Here is a 5,251-nt window from a genome sequence, read left to right as displayed (position 1 = left end):
CGTGGTGACCCTCAAGACTGGGCATTTTCCCTTGCGCCAGGAGATCCGGCATTGTGTGATGTTGATGCGTTTTTCCTGGCGCTTGGATTGCTTTATGACGAACCTAATTCAGTGGATCAGGCAGAGAAAATCCTGCTGGCTCTGTGTCAGGGTCAGGTTGAAGCGGAGATATATTGTCAGAAGTTTAGAAAGTGGTCTGTGCTCACTCAGTGGAATGAATGTGCCCTGGCAGCAATCTTCAGAAAGGGTCTCTCTGAAGCCCTTAAGGATGTCATGGTGGGATTTCCCATGCGTGCTGGTCTGAATGAGTCTATGTCCTTGGCCATTCAGATCGATCGACGCTTGCGTGAGCGTAAAGCTGTGTACCATTTGGCGGTACTATCTGAGCATGGGCCTGAGCCTATGCAATGTGATAGGACTTTGACCAGAGCTGAACGGCAAGAACACAGACGTCGGAATGGGCTATGGTTTTACTGTGGTGATTCCACTCATGCTATCTCCGATTGTCCTAAGCGCGCTAAGCGGTTCGCTAGGTCTGCCACCATTGGTACGGTACAGTCTAAATTTCTATTGTCCGTTACTCTGATTTGCTCTTTGTCATCCTATTCTGTTATGGCATTTGTGGATTCAAGCGCTGCCCTGAATTTGATGGACTTGGAGTATGCTAGGCGCTGTGGTTTTTTCTTGGAGCCCTTGCAGTATCCTATTCCATTGAGAGGAATTGATGCTACGCCTTTGGCCAAGAATAAGCCTCAGTACTGGACCCAATTGACCATGTGCATGGCTCCTGCACATCAGGAGGATATCCGCTTTCTGGTGTTGCATAATATGCATGATGTGGTCGTTTTGGGGTTGCCATGGCTACAGGTTCATAATCCAGTATTGGACTGGAAATCTATGTCTGTGTCCAGCTGGGGTTGCCAGGGGGTACATGGTGATGTTCGATTTTTGTCTATTTCGTCTTCCACTCCTTCTGAAGTTCCAGAGTTTTTGTCGGATTATCGGGATGTATTTGATGAGCCCAAAGCCAGTGCCCTACCTCCTCATAGGGATTGCGATTGTGCAATTAATTTGATTCCTGGTAGTAAGTTTCCTAAGGGCCGATTGTTCAATTTATCTGTGACAGAACACGCTGCTATGCGGAGTTATATAAAGGAATCCTTGGAGAAAGGCCATATTCGCCCGTCGTCATCACCGTTAGGAGCAGGGTTCTTTTTTTGTGGCCAAGAAGGATGGTTCTTTGAGACCTTGTATTGATTACCGCCTTCTTAATAAAATTACAGTCAAATTTCAGTATCCTTTGCCGTTGCTGTCTGATTTGTTTGCTCGTATTAAAGGGGCTAGTTGGTTCACCAAGATAGATCTTCGAGGGGCGTATAATCTTTTGCGTATTAAACAAGGCGATGAATGGAAAACAGCATTTAATACGCCCGATGGCCATTTTGAGTACCTGGTTATGCCATTCGGGCTTTCCAATGCTCCATCAGTATTTCAGTCCTTTATGCATGACATCTTCCGAGAGTACCTGGATAAATTCCTGATTGTGTATTTGGATGATATTTTGGTCTTTTCGGATGATTGGGAGTCTCATGTGAAGCAGGTCAGAATGGTGTTCCAGGTCCTTCGTGCGAATTCCTTGTTTGTGAAGGGGTCAAAGTGTCTCTTTGGAGTTCAGAAGGTTTCATTTTTGGGTTTCATTTTTTCCCCTTCTACTATCGAGATGAACCCTGTTAAAGTCCAGGCCATTTACGATTGGACTCAGCCGACATCTGTGAAGAGCCTGCAAAAGTTCCTGGGCTTTGCTAATTTTTATCGGCGCTTCATCGCTAATTTTTCTACTGTTGCTAAACCGTTGACTGATTTGACCAAGAAGGGTGCTGATGTGGTCAATTGGTCTTCTGCAGCTGTAGAGGCTTTTCAGGAGTTGAAGCGTCGTTTTTCTTATGCCCCTGTGTTGTGCCAGCCAGATGTTTCGCTCCCGTTTCAGGTTGAGGTTGATGCTTCTGAGATTGGAGCAGGGGCTGTTTTGTCGCAAAGAAGTTCTGATGGCTCGGTGATGAAGCCATGTGCTTTCTTTTCTAGAAAGTTTTCGCCTGCTGAGCGTAATTATGATGTTGGTAATCATGAGTTGTTGGCCATGAAGTGGGCATTCGAGGAGTGGCGTCATTGGCTTGAAGGAGCCAAGCATCGCGTGGTGGTCTTGACAGATCACAAGAATTTGACTTATCTTGAGTCTGCCAAACGGTTGAATCCGAGACAGGCTCGATGGTCGTTATTTTTCTCCCGTTTTGATTTTGTGGTTTCGTACCTTCCGGGCTCTAAGAATGTGAAGGCTGATGCCCTGTCAAGGAGTTTTGTGCCCGACTCTCCGGGTGTTCCTGAGCCGGCGGGTATTCTCAAAGAGGGGGTAATTATGTCTGCCATCTCCCCTGATTTGCGGCGGGTGCTGCAAAAATTTCAGGCTGATAGACCTGACCGTTGCCCAGCGGAGAAACTGTTTGTCCCTGATAGATGGACTAGTAGAGTTATCTCTGAGATTCATTGTTCAGTGTTGGCTGGGCATCCTGGAATCTTTGATACCAGGGATTTGGTGGCTAGATCCTTTTGGTGGCCGTCTTTGTCACGGGATGTGCGTTCTTTTGTGCAGTCCTGTGGGACTTGTGCTCGGGCTAAGCCCTGCTGTTCTCGTGCCAGTGGGTTGCTTTTGCCCTTGCCGCTCCCGAAGAGGCCCTGGACGCATATTTCTATGGATTTTATTTCGGATCTCCCCGTCTCTCAAAAGATGTCTGTCATTTGGGTGGTTTGTAATCGCTTTTCTAAGATGGTCCATTTGGTACCTTTGTCTAAATTGCCTTCCTCCTCTGATTTGGTGCCATTGTTTTTCCAGCATGTGGTTCGTTTACATGGTATCCCGGAGAACATCGTTTCTGACAGAGGTTCCCAGTTTGTTTCGAGGTTTTGGCGATCCTTTTGTGCAAGGATGGGCATTGATTTGTCTTTTTCCTCGGCTTTCCATCCTCAGACAAATGGCCAAACCGAACGAACTAATCAAACTTTGGAAACATATCTGAGATGCTTTGTTTCTGCTGATCAGGATGATTGGGTGTCCTTTTTGCCGTTGGCTGAGTTCGCCCTTAATAATCGGGCCAGCTCGGCTACTTTGGTTTCGCCATTTTTCTGCAATTCTGGTTTCCATCCTCGTTTCTCTTCAGGGCAGGTTGAGTCTTCGGACTGTCCTGGTGTAGATACTGTGGTGGATAGGTTGCAGCAGATTTGGACTCATGTGGTGATCAATTTGACATTGTCCCAGGAGAAGGCTCAACGTTTCGCTAACCGCCGGCGCAAATGTGTGGGTCCCCGACTTCGTGTTGGGGATTTGGTTTGGTTGTCGTCTCGTTATGTTCCTATGAAGGTTTCCTCTCCTAAGTTTAAGCCTCATTTCATTGGTCCGTATAAGATTTCTGAGGTTATCAATCCTGTGCCGTTTCGTTTGGCCCTTCCTGCTTCTTTTGCCATCCATAATGTGTTCCATAGGTCGTTATTGCGGAGATACGTGGCGCCTGTTGTTCCATCCATTGATCCTCCTGCCCCGGTGTTGGTTGAGAGGGAGTTGGAGTATGTGGTGGAGAAGATTTTGGATTCTCGTGTTTCGAGACGGAAACTCCAGTACCTGGTCAAGTGGAAGGGTTATGGTCAGGAAGATAATTCCTGGGTTTTTGCCTCTGATGTTCATGCTGCCGATCTGGTTCATGCCTTTCATTTGGCTCATCCTGGTCGGCCTGGGGGCTCTGGTGAGGGTTCGGTGACCCCTCCTCAAGGGGGGGGGGGTACTGTTGTGAATTCTGTTGTCGGGCTCCCTCCTGTGGTCATGAATGGTACTTTGGCTGGTTCTGTCCATGGACTTCCTCTGGTGGGTGTTTCTGAGTTTCCTTCCACAGGTGACGAGGTTAATTCGTTAGCTGGCTGCTCTATTTAACTCCACTTAGATCTTTGCCTCCATGCCACCTGTCAATGTTCCAGTATTGGTCTAGTTCACTCCTGGATCGTTCTTGTGACCTGTCATCCCAGCAGAAGCTAAGTTCCAGCTTGTATTTCTTTGGTTTGCTATTTTTCTGTCCAGCTTGCTATTTTTATTATTGTCTTGCTTGCTGGAAGCTCTGGGACGCAGAGGGAGCGCCTCCGCACCATGAGTCGGTGCGGAGGGTCTTTTTGCGCCCTCTGCATGGTCTTTTTGTAGGTTTTTGTGCTGACCGCAAAGCAACCTTTCCTATCCTCGGTCTGTTCAGTAAGTCGGGCCTCACTTTGCTAAATCTATTTCATCTCTGTGTTTGTATTTTCATCTTTACTCACAGTCATTATATGTGGGGGGCTGCCTTTTCCTTTGGGGAATTTCTCTGAGGCAAGGTAGGCTTTATTTTTCTATCTTCAGGGCTAGCTAGTTCCTTAGGCTGTGCCGAGTTGCATAGGGAGCGTTAGGCGCAATCCACGGCTATTTCTAGTGTGTTTGATAGGATTAGGGATTGCGGTTAGCAGAGTTCCCACGTCCCAGAGCTCGTCCTTTATTATCAGTAACTATCAGGTCATTCCGTGTGCTCTTAACCACCAGGTCCATTATTGTCCTGACCACCAGGTCATAACACCCTGGGTGCTGGCTCTGCTGGCCTCCATGCACTCTGCAGACCTGCACACACCAGACTGACACTGACGTGCACCTGGCCTCTCCTGGCCAGACACCTGACACGGCCTGCACGGCCTGACACACCCATACCCCTTACTGCAGGGCTCTTAAACACACACAAACCTGTGGCCTTCAGCCACCTGGAAAACCCGGACTGGAAATCCGTAACTCTCATGCACAGCTATGGACTTCATCCGTCTGCTTGCACATTCTGGGAGAACAAACAGCGCCCCCTAGCTGTATCAGAGGCCACAGCCTCACACTGCACTATCTTCCCCTCCTATAAATTGAATACCCTCCCCCATTCCCTAGTTTAAACACTCCTCCAACCTTCTAGCCATTTTCTCCCCCAGCACAGCTGCACCCTCCCCATTGAGGTGCAGCCTGTCCCTAGCGTAGAACCTGTAGCCAACTGAGAAGTCAGCCCAGTTCTGCAGGAACCCAAACCGATCCTTTCCTACACCAATTATTGAGCCACTTATTAACCTCCCTAATCTCCCGTTGCCTCTCTCACGTGGCACGTGGTACAGGCAGTATTTCGGAAAATACCACGTTGGAGGTCCTTTCTTTCAG

Source organism: Ranitomeya imitator, chromosome 5, assembly GCF_032444005.1.
Source record: "Ranitomeya imitator isolate aRanImi1 chromosome 5, aRanImi1.pri, whole genome shotgun sequence".
NCBI classification, from domain to species: domain Eukaryota; kingdom Metazoa; phylum Chordata; class Amphibia; order Anura; family Dendrobatidae; genus Ranitomeya; species Ranitomeya imitator.
Note: the sequence above shows the minus strand (reverse complement) of the source record.